At 34.6% G+C, this 18,396-nt stretch overlaps 1 long non-coding RNA gene across 2 annotated transcripts in view; it reads right to left on the bottom strand.

Annotated features, from left to right (window-relative positions):
- LOC141517980 (uncharacterized) overlaps positions 1–18,396 on the bottom strand; it is a 62,318-nt gene that overhangs the window by 4,908 nt on the left and 39,014 nt on the right. For both annotated transcript variants that reach the window (XR_012477039.1, XR_012477040.1), the window contains exon 3: positions 14,230–14,382. This is a non-coding gene — a long non-coding RNA (uncharacterized LOC141517980). The remainder of the gene's footprint in view (positions 1–14,229; positions 14,383–18,396) is intronic.

The following is an 18,396-nucleotide window of genomic DNA, read 5'->3' as shown; positions in this document are numbered from 1 at the left end:
GTATACAGAAACAGCAGCAATATTTTAAGAATGACTTTGAGTGAATAAGTTATTTTGACTATTATAAATACCCAAATTAACTAAAAAGGACAGAAGAAAGAAATAGAAGTATGTATAAAATAATTTTTCATCTGTGTGCATATATATCTATTTATGTCTAATCATAATTATCTCTAATGTGAGATGGGGGCAGGTGGAAAAAAGGAGGGAAAAGAATGAATTTTTAATGATAATTTTTGAAATTTGATAATTTGAAAGAAATAGCAAGTTGTACAAAAGAGAATTACAGGTTCATGCAGTCATCCTTTCTATTGTATGCTATGGAAATTCTTGTTTTATTCCATAAATATGTATTAAAATAATTAAAAAATAAAAGGAGAAAAATAAAGTTTATTTTGGTGTATAGTATGAGGGATTGATCTAAACCCAGTTTCTGTCATACTGCTTTCCATTTTTTTTTAGGTTTTTTTCCAAGGCAAATGGGGTTAAGTGGCTTGCCCAAGGCCACACAGCTAGGTAATTATTAAGCGTTTGAGACCAGATTTGAACCCAGGTACTCCTGACTCCAAGGCCAGTGCTCTATTCACTGCGCCACCTAGCCGCCCCTGCTTTCCATTTTTCTAAGCAATTTTTGTCAAATAGTGAGATTTCCTATTGGCAGAATATTTTTAAGTCCCCAAGTGACAGGATTAATGATTCTGTATATTGTATACCTAATCTGTTCCACTGATAAATTTCTTCTTTAACTAGTATCAAATCATTTTGATTACTGCTTTGCAGAATATCTTGAGATCTAATACTGCTAATATTAGATTATTACTTTTTAAATTCTTGACCATTTGTTCCTCTATATGAATTTTATTTTCTCTGTTTCCATAAAATATTCCTTTGGAAGTTTAATTGTTACAGTATTGAATAGGTAATTTAAGTAAAATTTTGATTTTTATTATATTGGTTTACCCTACACAGGAGCAGTTAATGTTTTTCTTATTATTTATGTCTATGTACAGCATGTTTTAGAGTTATAGTCATATTTTCCTAGGTGAATCTTGATAGTTACATTCTTAAATAGTTTATACTTCTCTACTTATTTTGAATGAACATTTCTCTTTCAAGATTTTCCTCTTGGATTTTGTAGGTCTTAAAGACAGAATGCTAATGAATATGTGAATTTTTTTTCTATTTTTCTATTCTGTTTTCCTCCCCTCTTTTTTCCCCCTCTATTATTCCTATAGTTAGTATTTCTATTATTGAATAATAGGAGTGTTAATAAGCACTTTTGCTTTTTGTCTGTGTGTGTATATCTATTTCTGTTCTTTTCCTTTTTCTTTAATCCCTTTAAGAGTACCAACAGTTTCATAATTCTTTGTACATAATTTCAGGTTGCTCTCTGAAATAGTTGGATCAGTTCTCAGTTCCACCAATAGTAAATTAGTGTCCTAATTTCCCCACATACTATTCAACATTTGTCCCTTTTCCCTTTTATTATTTTTCCAATCTGATAAGGGTAATATCTCAAAGATGTTTTAATTTACATTTCTCTAATCAATAGTGATTTAAAGCATTTTTTCCATATTACTATATGTAGAATTTATTTTCCAGCAAAAAAACTGCCTGTTCATATCCTCTGACCATTTGTCAACTGTGCAATCATATAAAATCTATTTCCATATTAGTCATATTGTGAAAGAAGAAATAGTTGTATTGCTAGCATTTCTAAAACAATATTGGGTAATAATATTAATGACAATGGGAATCTATGTTTCATTTCTTATATTATTGGGAAGGCTTCAAGCTTATCCCTATTACAAGTAATGCTTACTGAAGGTTTTAGGTAGTTGCTTCTTATCATTTTAAGGAAAATCCATTTATACCTGCCTATTCTTTCAAGTTTTTTTTTAATAATTGGAATGTGTTATATTTTATCAAAAATTTTTTCTGCAACTATTGATCTAATTATAATTTTTGTGACCTTTATTATTGATATAGCTAATTATATTAATAGTTTTCCTTATGCTAAACCATTCCTGCATTTCTTGTATAAATTCTACTTGGTCAAAATATATAAACTTCACAATATATATATATTCTTTAGGTTTTTGCAAGGCAAACAGGGTTAAGTGGCTTGCCCAAGGCCATACAGCTAGGTAATTATTAAGTGTCTGAGACTGGATTTGAACCCAGGTACTCCTGACTCCAGGGCCAGTGCTTTATCCACTATGCCACCTAGCCGCCCCCAACTTCACAATATATTGCTGTGGTCTTCTAGCTAGTATTTTATTTATTATTTTTGCAACTATATTCATTAATGAAACTGATCCATAATTTTCTTTCTCTGTTTTTGCTCTTCCTAGTTTGAATATAAATATTATATTTGTTTTATAAAAAGAGTTTGATAGGATTCCTTCTTTACCTATTTTCCCAAATAATTTTTTTTAATATTGGAATTAATTGATTTTTAAATGGTAGAATTCACTTGTAAATCCATCTAGCCCTGATGCTATTTTTCTTAGGAAGCTCATTTATGGCCTGTTCAATTTCTTTTTTTCTAAAATGGGTTTATTTGGATATTCTATTTTCTCTTCTCTAAATCTAGGCAATTTATATTTTTGTTGATATTTTTCCATTTTACTTAAATTGCTAAATTTATTTTTTTAATTTTTGCAAGGCAACAGGGCTAAGTGACTTATGCAAGGTCATACCTAAATAAATATTATGTTTCTGAGGTCAAATTTGAACTCAGGTCCTCACATTATAATTTTGAATGTGAATGGGATGAACTCATTAATAATGGATTTTTAATCCATCCTGCTATACATTTCCAATTTATCAATGAGTTCATTCCATTCACATTCAAAGTTATAATTACCAGATGTGCATTTCCCTCCATCCTATTTTTCATCATTGTTCATTCTCCTAACCCTCCTCATAGGTTTGATTTACTGCTAATTGCTACCTCTCTAATCCACATCTTTTGAAAAATTCCTCCCTTACTCTCTCAGTCCATCCCTCCACTTCTTGATCTAAAAACCCTTGTTAAAAAAAACCCTCCCTTATCCTGTGTCTTTACTCTTCTATTTCTTTCTCTCTTTCTTCCTTCCTTCCTTCCTTTCTTTCTTCTTTCTTTCTTTCTTTCTTTCTTTCTTTCTTTCTCTCTTCCTTCTTTCTGTCTGTCTTTCTTTCTTTCTTTCTTTCTTTCTTTCTTTCTTTCTTTCTTTCTTTCTTTCTTTTTTGTTTTTTGCAAGGCAATGGGGGAATTAAGTAACTTGCCCAAGGTCACACAGCTAAGTAATTATTAAGTGACTGAGATCAAATTTGAAATCAGGTCTTCCTGACTTCAGCTCCCACTGTACCACCTAGCTGCCCCTTACTCATTTTTCTTTATAAAATTAGAAGAGTATTATACCCTTCTAGATTTTTATTTAGTCTTTAATTCAATTTCAATGAGAATAAGGTTCTAGCACTACCAGTTCTCTAGTAGTAGTAGTAGTAGTAGTAGTTTCTACTTTAACAGTTCTTCCATTTACATTTGGTTTGTATGAAAAAATTGCTCCATTTTTTACCTCTCCCTATCCAATTTTATTTTTTAAGACTAATTCTATTATATTCATCTCAACCCCATCTTCTATCTATGCAGGCTCTTTCAAACTATCCAAGTAATGATAACATTCTTTTTGTTTTTAGGTTTTTGCAAGGCAAATGGGGTTAAGTGTCTTGCCCAAGGCCACACAGCTAGGTAATTATTAAGTGTCTGAGGCCAGAATTGAACTCAGGTACTCCTTAATCCAAGGCCGGTGCTTTATTCACTATGCCACCTAGCCGCCCCCTAATGATAACATTCTTAAGAGAACAGATAATGTTTTCCCATATTAGTAGTAAGCAGTTTGACCTTAATGAGTCTCTCTTAAATGTTACTTTATGTTTTGCCCAGATCTCATGTGTCAAATTTTCCATTGAATCTTAGTCTTTTTTGTCACAATACCTGAAAGTCTTCCCAGTCATTAAATGTCCTTTTTTAAAAAAAAAAATCAGGATTATATTCAACTTTTCTGGGTAAGTTATTCATGATTGCAATCCCTAGCTTGCAACTTAGCTCTTCAAAAGATAATGTTCCAAGTCCTTTGGTCTTTTAATGTAGAAGCTGCTCGATCTTGTGTTATCCTGGCTGTAGCTCTACAGTATTTAAATTGTTTTTATTGTTGCAGTTGCCTGTAGTATTTGTTTTAAATATAAGACTTGGGAGTTTTAAAACTTGGCTATAATACATTCCTATGAGTTTTCATCTTGGAATCTCTTTCAGGCAGTGATCAGTAGATTTTTTTCTATTTCTATTTTAAACCAGAACATCAGGGTAATTTTTCTTAATAATTTCTTGTAATAGCTGTAAGAAAAAAGACTCTAGGGTGGATGAAATAACCTAAATATTTAATACATTCCTTCAGGAAGGGTGTGCATCATCAAAGACATACATGCACAGAAGCAAAAACCAAGTGATCTCTACCCCTGAAATGCCTGTTCCTTCCCTTAGGTCCTCATTGGCTGGGAATTATGTAATTCCCAATTTCCTGGTGCACCTCTTATATATTACTTTTTAATATATCACCCCATCCTGGACATGCCTCCACCTATATCACATATTATGATAATGAACCTTAAGCTTCTTCTGGGATAGAGAAGTTTATATGTATAAAGTTATTAAGCATGTACAAAGTTATGAACTAAAGCAATCCTAAGTTACCCCTATTTCTACATTTATCTTTTTGACTTACACATCCATTTGTTCACTAGGTATTTTTCAATCAGGATGTGGTTATATGGAGAAGCTACCTTCTTTGTATTTTACTGAGTACTTCCTTTTATGGAAATATAAAATATTTCATTTCTTGCATAGAGTATCTAGACTCTTTTTTAAAAAAAACTCATAACTTTCAGGTAGTCCAACAATTTTTATATTGTCTCTTCTTGATCTGTTCTCCATATCAGTCATTTTTCTAATGAGATGTTTCACATTGTCTTCTTTTCATTCTTTTGACTTTGTTTCATTATTTCTTGGTGTCAGATAATGTTATTAGCTTTCCCTTGCTCAATTCTGATTTTAAGGAGTTTATTTTTTCCCTTAAGTTTTTTAATCCCTTTCTCCAATTGGTCAATTTTCTAATTTTCTTTAATCCTTTGATTTTTAAAGTCCTTTTCATGCTTTTCTAAGTACTCTTTTAGGACTTATAACCATTTTTATATTTTTCTTTTAAATAGGAACAATTTTTGTGGAAACAAGATGGCAGCATGAAGGCAGGAATTCCCAGAAATTTGTTCCCCCAAAATACTTCAAAAGCTGTCAAATTTTGACTCTAGCCAAAATTTAGAGGGGTAGAACCCACAGAAAGATTGGGTGATACAATTTCCTAGTTCAAGACAACTTAGAAGTCCACAGGAAAGGTCTGTTTCACCAGGACCAGGGGTTGGAAAGAGCCCCAACCACAGTGTAGTCACAGCGCAGCTGCAGCACAGTGCAGCTGGGCTAGGTGCCAGGGTTTGTGGTAGAGGGGGGTGGTTTCTAGACCTCGTGGGCCAGGGATCACTGGGTACAGCTGGAAGGGGTGGTGAGACAACTCTGTCACACCAGAGTGGAGAGCCAGTCTCAGAGCAACCCTATGGTGAGAACCTACAGCGGAAATCAGTGGAGCTTCCCAGAACTTATAGAGCTCTCAGCCCACAGATGGTAAGGGGGTCTGGGAGACTGCAGAAGTCTCTCCACTCTCCCTGGAGCAGTACTCTGCTGTTTGCCCTCAGATCCAGGTTGCAGTTTGGACTCTCATACCACCATAGTGGAGCAGGGATCCTCCTCACAGCTCCAGGACAGAGAGGAGAGTCTGTGGTCATCCACATCCCAGAGCACAGGCAAAAAAGCAGTCAGAGTCTCTCATAAGACCTTGGAGGAATTAAGGTCCCTGTGGATTATTCCCCAACCCCCCCAAAAAAGCCTTGGAAGTGTGGTAAATCAGTCATAAACTGAGGACCTGAGCAAACAAAAGAAAAAGAAGAATCTGACCATAGAAAATTACTTTGGTCCCATGGAGGACCAAAATACATACTCAGAAAATGTCAAAGTTGAGGCTTCTATATCCAAAACCTCCAAAAGAAATAGAAAATAGGCTCAGACTATGGATGAGCTCAAAAAAAAAAAAGACTTTGAAAAGCATTTAAGAGAGGCAGTTAGGTGGTGCAGTGGATAAAGCATTGGCCCTGGAGTCAGGAGTACCTGGGTTCAAATCCGGTCTCAGACACTTAATAATTACCTAGCTGTGTGGCCTTGGGCAAGCCACTTAACCCCATTTGCTTTGCAAAAAAACCTAACAAAAAAGCATTTAAGGGAGGTGGAGGAAAAATTGGGAGGAGAAATGAGAGTGATGCAGATAAATCATGAAAACCAAATCAACAGCTTAGCGAAAGAAATACAAAAAATTACTGAAGAAAATGTTAAAAACCAGTTGGAAAAAAAAAGCAACACAAAAGGCAAATGAGGAGAAGAATGCCTTTAAAAAGCAGACTTGGCCTACTGGAAAAGGAGATTAAAAATCTTTTTGAAGAAAATAACTCCTTCAAATGCAGAATGAAACTAAAGGAAGCCAATGACTATGCAAGAAATCAGGAAGAACTAAAACTGTACCAAAAAAAGAATCCCAAATTAGAATAAAATGTGAACTATCTCATTGGAAAAAAAGCAAATGACCTCAAAAACAGATCCAGATAAGATAATTTAAAAATTATTGGGCTACCTGAAAGTCACAACCAGGATCACCAGTCATCACCAGCAAAACTGAACATTCTCTTTCAAGGGAAAAGATGGACTTTCAATGAAACAGGGGACTTTCAAACTTTCTTATTGAAGCAACTAGAGTTGAACAGAAAGTTTGATTTCCAAGTACAGGACTCAGGGGAACCATAGAGAGGATAGATGAGAAGGACTAATTATGAAGAACTTAATGATGTTGTACTGTTTGCATTCCTGAATGGGAAGACAATACTAATAACTCATTTGTCATTTATAGGAGAAGTTAGAAGGAGCATATATAAACAAGGCACAGGAAGGAGCTGAATCTAATGGTATAATATAATAAAAAGATGGAGTCAATGGGAGATAAAGGAATGTACTGGGAGAAAGAGAAAGGAGAGGAAGAAGGGGATAAGATATTTCACATAAGAGTCAAGGAAAAAGCTTTTACAATGGAGTGGAACATGGGAAAGTGAGGGGAAATGAGTAAACCTTCATTCTCATCAGAAATGGCTCAGTGAGGAAATAACATACACATTTAATAGGGTTTAGAAATCTATCTTACCTAGAGAAAAATGAGAGGAAAGGGATGAGATAAGGGGGAATGAGGAGTAGGTGATAGAAGAGAGGGAAGATCATGGGAGATGTTACCAGATACAATACACTTCTGAACAGGGATTGGATGAAAGGAGAGAGAGAGAGAGAGAGAGAGAGAATTGAATGAAAATGGGGAGGAATAGAGTGGAGGGAAATACAGTTAGTAATAGCAACTGTGGGAAAAATATTGAAGCAACTTCTCTGGTGGACTTATGATAAAAAAAAAAAGGAAACTCATCCCATAGACAGAACAATTGGAATCTGAACACAGACTGAAGTACACTTTTTGTCTCTCTCTTACTATTCTAGAGTTTTCTCATCTTTTTGGGGGGGGCGGTTATGTTTACCCTCACAACAAGATTATTGTAATAATATGAAATAAATAAACCAAAGAAATGACTAATGCAAAAAAACGAATTATGACTTTGAAGTATTGGTGGAAACTTTTGCATTTTGTTCATACTATATTTTTAAGTAAAATATTCTTTTGTTAAAGTTTAAAAAGAAATAGGAGCAGTTTTTTTAACTTCACTCTCCTTTAAGTATGGCCATAGATCTTTTCTATTCTCATAGTAGATAGCTGTGATCAGGTTCTTTATTCTTTGTTTATTCATTTTTTTAAGCAGGTAGAGAATGATGTTTTCAAGTTTTGCATACTGTCATTATCTGAGTTTTATCTGGGGGCCTGCCTGTCTTCTCACCTACTCCTTTCCACTCTTTTGTCATGGCTAGGACACACATGCTCTCATCACAAATACTTTTCTTCTCTGCAGTTCTTCTTGTGGCTGTAAACTTCAGCTCACCCTTCCACTCTAGAATCAAAAGCAGGGACCCTACTCTCCTGCAAGAATCCACATAGAGTGCCCACAGCTAGCAGAGTTACTATTTCTCTGCTACTGCACTTACCAAGTATGTGCTCCTTTCTCATCCACAGCCAGGAACTTCTAATCAGTACAGCTAGTCTGACATCTATAGTAGCAGAGGGTCCTTCAGTTCTCCCCTGTTCAGCTTTCCCACCTCCATATTGATCATAAGGTGAAAGTTCCTGAGATTGACGCTAACCACTGAGTATGAGTTGCCCCCAGGGCTTGTTGGTTATTGATTCTGCAGAATTTGCCTAGAGGTGATTGCACTCTGATTGAGTCAAACCTCCAACCTGGGAGGTCAGATCTCTCTTGTCTTACAAGGACAAATGCTTTATGCTCCACATTTAATTATTTCAGTGCCTCAAGATTCATTTTAAGATGAACTTTTGCCTTGTATGTGGGAGAATTTTGGAGAGCTCAGTATTTCTGTCTTATTCCACCATCTTCTCCTATTATACATATATTCTAAACAGATCAAGGACAGAAAGGAAGGATCCATATGTTCCAAAATATTTAGGGTAGCATTTTTGATATAGCAAAGAACTAGAAACTAAGTGGGTGCTCAGTCATTGGAGAATGACTGAACAATTTGTAGAATGTGAATCTAATAAATAATTTTTTTCCAGAAGAAATAAAGAAGATTTATATGAATTGACTCAGACTTAAATGAGTAGAACTCATTTAATACAATTTCTATGATGATCATGATAATATCAAGGAAAACAACTTTGAAAGACTGATGAACTTTAATTTATATTGAAAAATTATGAGTTGATAAAACTAATGGTAAAGCATGTTTCCCTCTTGTAAGGGCAGCAAGGTAGTACAGTAAATAAAATGTCAGACCTAGTGTCAGGAAGACTCATCTTCCTGAATTCAAATCAGGCTTAAGACTCTTATTAATTCTATGACTCTGGGCAGGTCACTAACCCTGTTTGCCTCATGATGAGCTGGAGAAGGAAATGGCAAACCACTTCATTGCCTTTGCTAAAAGAAAAGGGAGAGAGGTAAATTCTAAAAAGAAGTTATCAGTCATTTACAACTTGAGTTAAATCTTAGATTTTTTTTAGTGTTTTTTTTGCAAGGCAATGGGGTTAAGTGACTTGTCCAAGGTCACACAGCTAGATAATTATTAAGTGTCTGAGGCCAAATTTGCAAATTTATTTGTTTTTAGGTTTTTGCAAGGCAAACAGGGTTAAGTGGCTTGCCCAAAGCCACACAGCTAGGTAATTATTAAGTGTCTGAGACCAGATTTGAACCCAGGTACTCCTGACTCCAGGGCCAGTGCTTTATCTGCTACGCCACCTAGCCGCCTTCTGAGGGCAGATTTGAACTCAGGTACTCCTGACTCTAGGACCAGTGCTCTATCCACTATGCCACCTAGCTACCCCGAAATCTATGAGTTTTAAAGAAAGATTTTATTTTGAGTTTTACAGATTTTTCTTCATTCTTGCTTCCCTCCCCCCACCCCCCACAGAAGGCATTCTGTTAGTCTTTACATTGGTTCCATGTTATACATTGATCTCCGAGCTTTTCATGAAAGCAAATTTTGAAACCAGTTAAGGGAAGAATACTTTAGGACACGGAATGTTTAAGGCAGATTAAGGAATTATTCTTTAGTCAAAAATCTGAGGGAACCAAAATCAGATTTGTAGATGATAAGGGTATAAGGTTTTTGAGATGAGTAAATTATTTTACAAATTCCTCAGTCACTTAAAGCTCTTCCCAGTCTGACTAAGCTTCCTTTCCAGTATGATTGTGCTTTATTCACTCTCCATACTAGGTATTCCAAACAAAATGACCTTCTTTGCACACTGAATTGTAAGTTTCTTGAGGAAAGGGATTCTTGCCTCTTTTTGAATTTTCCAATGCTTACTTGGCATTGGAACATATTGACTGACTCAAGTCAAATTTCCCACCCTCTCTACTATCATAGACATGCAAGAGACCATTCTTCCTTCCAAATATTAGTGCCATCTCCCAACCCTGCCTGCAAAAACACAAAAACAAAAAATGGTTTTTTTTCTGGTAAATATTATTTATTTAACAAGGTATGACTTGTTTCATAAAACACTAGAATCTGTGGTAACAACTCTGGGTAAAATGAAGGAAGTGCCAAGAAGGAGAATGTGATAAATTTTATTTTATAATTTTTAGTTTATTCCTAGATATTCTTCATCCACTATAATGCTCAAGAATATGGGAGTGAATTAATTTCAATTTCACTAATATATATGTTACTTTGAAGTCTTGGTTCATTAGTGAAAATGTTGGTCTTACTTTTCTACCTCTGCCAAGAGTGGAGAGTGGGACACTTCACAAAAATCTGTGGAAAGAGTTGCTTTATGGACTTATAATTAGAATATAATTAGAGACAGAACTATTTCAGCTTCCTGACTGAAAATCCAAGGAATCTGAAACTAACTATAATTCAGTTCAACAATATGTGCCCAGCAAACAATTATCAATTTTAGCAAAGTTGCAGGATATAAAATAAACCCTCATAAATCCTCAACTTTTTTATATATGACTAGCAAGATACAGCAGGAAGAGCTAGAAAGAGAAATCCCATTCAAAGTAACCTCAGACAATATAAAATACCTGGGAGTCTATTTGCCAAGGCAGACTCAGAAACTTTTTGAAAATAATTATAAAACACTTCTCTCACAAATTAAATCAGTTAAATAACTGGGTAAACATCAACTGCTCATGGATAGGTAGAGCTAATATAATAAAAATGATAATTCTACCAAAACTAAACTACCTGTTTAGTGCCCTACCAATCAAAATTCCAAAAACTTACTTTAATGAGTTAGAAAAAGTTGTAAGTAAATTCATATGAAGAAATAAAAAGTCAAGAATTTCCAGAGATTTAATGAAAAAAGTGCAAAAGAAAGGGGCTTAGCCCTATCCAATTAAAATTATATTATAAAGCATCAGTCATCAAAACCGTCTGGTATTGACTAAGAAATAGAGTGGTGGATCAGTGGAACAGACTAGGTGCAATAGCAGGAAACAATTTTAGAAATATGCTGTTTGATGAACTCAAAGAGTCCAGCTATTGGGATAAAAACTCTTTGATAAAAACTGCTGGGAAAATTGGAAGTTAGTATGGAAGAAACTTAGATTAGACCAACACCTCACACCCTATTCCAACATAAGATCCAAATGGATACAGGATTTAGACATAAAAAACAATACTATAAGCAAATTAGAAGATCAAGGACTAGTTTACCTGTCATATCTATGGAAAGGGGAACAGTTTATGACTAAGGAAGAGATGGAGAACATCACGAAAAACAACCTAGATAATTTTGATTACATTAAATTAAAAAGCTTTTGCACAGATAAAACCACTGCAACCAAGATCAAAAGAAATGTAGTAAACCGGGAAACAAGCTTTACAACTAATGTTTCTGACAAAGGATTCATTTCTAAAATATACAGAGAACTGAGTCATATTTAAAAAAAAGTCATTCCCCAGTTGAGTAATGGTCAAAGGATATGCAAAGGCAATTTACAGCTGAGAAGATCAAAGCAATCCATAGTCATATGAAAAATTCCTCTAAATCATTACTTATTAGAGAAATGCAAATTAAAGCTTCTCTGAGGTACCACATCACACCTCTCAGATTGGCCAAAATGACCAGTAAGGATAATGATCATTGTTGGAAGGGTTGTGGGAAATCTGGGACACTATTATACTGTTGGTGAAGCTGTGAACTCATCCAACCTTTCTGGAGAGAAATTTGTAACTATGCCCAAAGGGCAACAAAAATGTGTATACCCTTTGATCCAGCAATACCACTATTTCAGGGTCTATACCCTGAAGAGATGATGAAAAAGGGTAAAAACATCACTTGTACAAAAATATTCATAACAGTCCTGTTTGTGGTGGCAAAGAATTGGAAATCAAGTAAATGTCCTTCAATTGGGGAATGGCTTAGCAAACTGTGGTATATGTATGTCATGGAACACTATTGTTCTATTAGAAACCAGGAGGGACAAGAATTCAGGGAAGCCTGGAGGGATTTGCATGAACTGATGCTGAGTGAGATGAGCAGAACTAGGAAAAACACTGTATACCCTAACAGCAACATGGGGGTGATGATCAACCTTGATGGACTCACTTATTCCATCAGTGCAACAATCAGAGACAATTTGGGGCTGTCTGCAGTGGAGAATACCATCTATATCCAGATAAAGAACCGTGGAGTTTGAACAAAGTTCAAGGACTGTTCCCTTTAATTTAGAAAAGAAAAACAGATATCTTATTGTCAGATCTTGTTATCTCTTATACTTTATGGTTCTTCTTTAAGGATATGATTTCTCTCACATCACACTCAATTTGGATCACTGTACAACATGGAAACAATGTAAAGGCTGACAAATTGCTTTCTGTGGGGGATGGGGAGAGGGAAGTGAGATTTGGGGGAAAAACTGTAAAATTCAAAATAAATAAAATCTTTAATTAAAAAGAACAATATGTGCCCAGTTTTGGAGCACAATGACAAAAAGATCAATTATAAAATCTTTCATTTGATATTTAAAAGCTTTTACAGAGGTGGCTAGGTGGCACAGTGGATAAAGCACCGGTCCTGGAGTCAGGAGTACCTGGGTTCAAATCCGGCCTCAGACACTTAATAATTACATAGCTGTATGATCATGAGCAAGCCACTTAACTCCATTTGCCTTGCAAAAAACCTAAAAAAAAAGTCTTTACAACTTGATCCTCCTTTACCTTTCCAGTTTTCCAACATATTACTCCCCACCACATATCCCACTCAATTTCTAGACTCCAGATATTTTCCTTGGTAGAAATTTTCTCTTTCATCAACTGTGCCTGGCTTCCTTCAAGTCCTAGTCACAATCCCCCTCTTTTATAAGAGGTCTTTCATGATCCCCATTAATTCTGTCTTCCTTATTTTGATTATCTCAATTTATCCTCTTTATATCTTGTTTGTACATAATCATTTTGGTATTGTTTTCTCCATTAGACTGTGTTTCTAGAGAATAGTGACTGTCTTCTGTCTTTCTTTTTATTCCCAGTATATAATGCCCTTGCATATAGGCATTTAATAAATACTTACTTATTAACAATGAGAGTCTGACCTGTCTTTTTAGAAGCCAAATTCCTGCTCAGATTTGACCCACTCTGCATGTGAAGTCAGAAGACAGGTATCCTTTTGGAGGAGATGGAAACCATGTGTCTTGGGTTAGTGCCTTTCTCTTGTTTCACATCAATGATATAAGAAAAAGTATAATTCTGAGATAACTCCCTTTTTATAATGGGGTAAACAGTCAATGCATAAGAAGAGAAGGGAAAGCACTGCATTAAGCACTTTACAAATAACACAAGTTTTAAGTAATCACATCAAAAGTTTCAACTTTACTAATATTTAAATAAATGCAAATTAAAACAGCTTTGAGGTACTTCATACTCATCAAAGTGGCAAAAATGATTAAAAGAAACTAAAGTAAATTCTGGTAGGATGGTGGAAGAAAAGTTATAGTCATTCATTACTAGTGAAATTGCGAAGTTCCAGAATCTGAACAGAGAGAAATCTGGAAAAAATACAATAAAAGTTACAAAAATGCTCATATACATTAATCAAAATATTCCAGTGTTCAGAATATACTCTGAAAATATTATTTGAAAATATATTATCTTATAAATACTTTTTGGGGGGCAAGGCAGTAGGTTAAGTGACTTGTCCAAGGTCATACATCTAGGTAATTATTAAGTGTCTGAGGCCGGATTTGAACCAGGTCTTCCTGACTCCAGGACTGGTGCTCTTTCTACTGCACTACCTACCTGTCCCATATTCAAAGCCTTTAAAAGAAGTACCATATGTAATGAAAAATAATTTGAAATATCCTAAATGTCCAATAATAGGGAAATGAGAAAATAAACTGTGGGTCATGAATCTAACAAGTATGGAAGAGTGGATAAAGGACTGGTCTTGGTATGAGGATTGAGTTCAAGTCATATACCTGATATCTTGTAGCTATGTGTTGCTGGACCAGTAACTTCATCTTATGGTGCTTCCAAGCAATGTTCTTGGACAGTTCAAGGACAATTGCTGTTCTACCCTAAGAGAGAAGTTTTCCTCAATGAGACTTTTCCACACAAGTAAAATCACAAGTCTGGATTAGAAAAAAAAATAGAATATAATGTTTCAGTGAAGTCTAACAAGTCTGAAGGATATAGATAAATCTAGAAACAACTTTGTGAAATAATGCATAAAAATTTTAAATCTCAAGAATAAAATTCAAAGAAAATGTAATCATACAAAAGGAAAAGTGAATGATGATATAGTATAGGGAAATAGAATCCTGATTATCAGCATTAGAGAGTGACTAGGAAATTGCCCTGATCACACCAATATTAATTACTTCATTAAAATTTTGATATATTTTCCCCAATTATGTGTTAAAATTATTTTAAAAATATTTTTCCAAGTTTTGAATTCCAAATTCTATCCCTCTCTTCATTCCTGCCCTTCCCCCTCCCTGAGATAGTAATCAATATGCTACACATGGTGCAATCATGCAGCCATTTCCATATTAGTCATTTTGTACAGGAAGGCACAAGTAAGAAAAAGAATGAATAAATGAAAGAAAGTAAAACATAGCATGCTTCAGTCTGTATTCAAACAAGATCAAGGTAGTATAATTCATCATTAGTCTTTCTGGATTGTATTAGATCATTGCATTGTTGAGGATAGCCAAGTCATTCACAGTCATTCATTGTACAATATAGTTGTTAATGTGTACAGTGTTCTCCTGGTTCTATTCACTTTGTTTTGTTTTGCATCACTTCATGAAAGTCTTTTCAGATTTTTCTAAATATCTAAATATTTTTCTAAATATCATCCTGCCCATCAATTGAAGAATGGCTAAACAAGCTGTGGTACATGATTGTGATGAAATATTATTAATTACTTCAAATGAAAATAGATACTAGGTGCTTTTAGTTGCTTATATTCATGCTCCTTTAAAGGTTTTTTTTAATCAAATATTTACCCATAGTATTAAAGTACAAGGATGGGATGAAGGAATGATGTAAGATGTTATTATAAGAATTGAACATATATAGCTTCATTATGTAAAAGCTAACTTCTTTAAAAATACCTCAGAGTCTAAGTACAGCAGTCAGAAAAAAGAATTATTTAGTATGAAAAGAGAGCCTGATTAAAAGTAATGGTACAGATATAAGACAGAATGAAGGCTCAGTGTGACAAAAAAAGAATTCAGAAGAGGTTAATTAAATTAAAAGAGAGACTTCAATGGGATGTAACATGAACTACATCCCCTGAGACATTTAAAATTAAAGTGGACAAAAAACTAGAAAATATTCCACAGAAAGCAATCCCTTTCTGACAAGGTAGTAGATTAGCTCTAATTGATTTCTTCCACCTCTAATTTCTTTGATTCTCTGAAATGCTATTCTTGGAAGACAAATTGGTTTCCTGTAGAAAATGAATTTTCTGTCTATATTTTGGCCAAATGAGCTATGAATACCTTCTCTTGGAAATAGTTTCCAAACCGATGACTTTGCAAGTAATATTTCTAACTGATATATGCTATAAAAATTAAAAATCAATTTCTATGCATTAGTAAACATGATAAATCACAAATTGTTTGAGCACTGCCAAGATATTTTGGATTAAATATTACATTGAAATACAGGAGTAAATGTCAGATTCCCCAAATAGCTATATAGGGAAAATGGGATCAGCAAATATCATGCAAATTTTTACCTCCAGGATCTTATATTTTGTTTTTTTAACAAGGCACTGGGGTTAAGTGACTTGCTCAAGGTCACACAGCAAGGCAATCATTAAGTGTCCGAGGTCACATTTGAACTCAAGTCCTTCTGACTCTGGGGCCAGTGTTCTATCCACTGAGCCACCTAGCTGGCCAGGATCTTATGTTTTAAAGAGAAAAAAATTTCACAGGGATAAAGAAAGTTAGTAGTATGCTGGTCTACTAAAGTCAACAACCTCTAAGTTAGAGGAGTCATTTGGGGGGGGGGGAGTGAATCTCTCTTATCATTTTATGATAAAATTGTTAGGGCCACCTTGGGACCTGCAAGATTCATTTGTGGTAGGCTGTCTCTGCTTCAGATACTGGACTCCTTCTACTACTGCACACATCCTGCCATTTTCTCTAAATTTTCATAACCCATATGTATATTCACTTGCAGTTGGGCGCTCCCTACCAATGTCTGGCAGAAACCTATCAGTGACAAAAGGGATAGAAAATCAACCAGACTAGCCTAAGATTGAACCCATCATCCCAACAAAGTCCATGATCTTAATCTGAATTATTGGCATGCCTTAATGTGAAAATGAGTATAATTTGGTTAGTTAGCTAGCAGAAGTAAGGGAGATCTTGTCAGATTATCACTGAAGGAACAAAGATAACTCCCTTGCTGTTGTGATTGACTGAAAACTTAGGGAGGGCTCTGGGAACTGACTCTGAGCAATATCTTTTCCCTTAAAATTCTCTTTCCTCATTGTGCTGGGTCTCTATCTTCCCTGGTGTCTCTCCTTTTGTGAGTCAAATTTATCAAAATAAAAGAACATTGAGAGTAGAACAAGGAGAACAATCTTGGTAGCCTTAAAAACTCTGATCAATAAAATGAATATTTATTACATGTATTCGTTTTGTTTGAACAACTATGTATATTTGCTACAAGATTTGTTTCTTTTTCAGCAGAGTGTAGTGGAAAGAAGAAAAAATCAATGCTTGATAATTGGAAAAAAACTTTTAATGAAAAAAGACCTATTGCTTTTTAATCTTGTTTTTATTGATATATTTTATTTTTAGTGCCACTTTCATTTCTAAATATATTCTTCTTCCCTTTCCTACTCTAGTAACATCTCTTGTAACAACAATCTTAAAAGAGAAAAAAAGTAGTTCAGCAAAATCACATGATATATCAATAACTTGTAAAATTACATCCTCATGGTTGCCTGCTTCTGTAAAGAAGGGAGACAGATACATTTTCTCAACACTTCTCTGGAGTTACTCTCTAAATTTTTCTTCCATAGAGACTACATGTATCCAGTATGCTTACAGTTATCTGCATGTTGCCTTCTCATTACAATGTGAATTCCTTTAATATTGCCTTTCTTTGTATTTGTAGAGTTCATATCTGTGTCTGGCACATTAGGAGGTGCTTTAAAAAGCTTGTTGACTGAGTGATAGATATTTATAAATGCTCTGCACAGGGTCTGACATATACTATGTATTATGTAAACGATTACTCCCTTCCTTTCCCTTAATAGTAATATTAACAACACAGTTTACACAGATATTATCTGATATCATCTTTATAACAGTCCTGGGAAATATGCAAGTCATACAGAAACACTTAAGTGCAAAACTAGAGGAAAAGGCAATCGAAGAAAGGAATAAGAGGGAAGGTAAATTAAGGGAGTGATAATCCTAGTGAACAAAGAAAGAACAAAGAACAAAGAAAGGATGAGAACATGTGATTGGACTCTGGATCAGAAAAGCAAAAAAAGGCAGGGAAATTGATTGAATCAAACCTAGCCACTGCAAGCTCCTCGGGGCTAAGCATGTTCTCTTCCCAGAATTTAGCAGAGTGTCTGCTTAGTAAATGTTTATCAACTGATATGCAAAGAACTTTGAGGGTAAAAAAGAAAAAACCCTTGCCTTATAGGTACTGAAGTAATGGCTTGCCTCATTTTCATCTGTACTTCCAGGTTTATCTGAATTTCATTTTTTTTTTGTTTAGCTCTTCATAAAAAGTGTACTTGTGTATCATTGTTTATACAAAATAAGCCAGCTTCATCCATTGAGTTTAAAAAAGCATATTACCCCATTTATTTTTTTAAAGTTTTTATTTAGGGGCAGCTAGTGGCACAGTGGATAGAGCACAGGCCCTGAAGTTAGGAGGACCTGAATTCAAATCTTAGACACATAACAATTACCTAGCTGTGTGATCTTTGGCAAGTCACTAAAAACTTTTTTTAAAATTTAGTTTGAACTTAAAAGCACACACACAAACATTTCCATGTACACAGCACAACATATAAAGAGGATTAAATTCCATTTCAGTTTTCTTTAAAAAACTAGGTAATAAAAGTTATTCATCATTTTCAAAGTTACCCTGCTTTTCTGTGCTCC

Source organism: Macrotis lagotis, chromosome 3, assembly GCF_037893015.1.
Source record: "Macrotis lagotis isolate mMagLag1 chromosome 3, bilby.v1.9.chrom.fasta, whole genome shotgun sequence".
NCBI lineage: Eukaryota > Metazoa > Chordata > Mammalia > Peramelemorphia > Peramelidae > Macrotis > Macrotis lagotis.
This window is presented reverse-complemented; position numbering and strand designations above follow the sequence as displayed.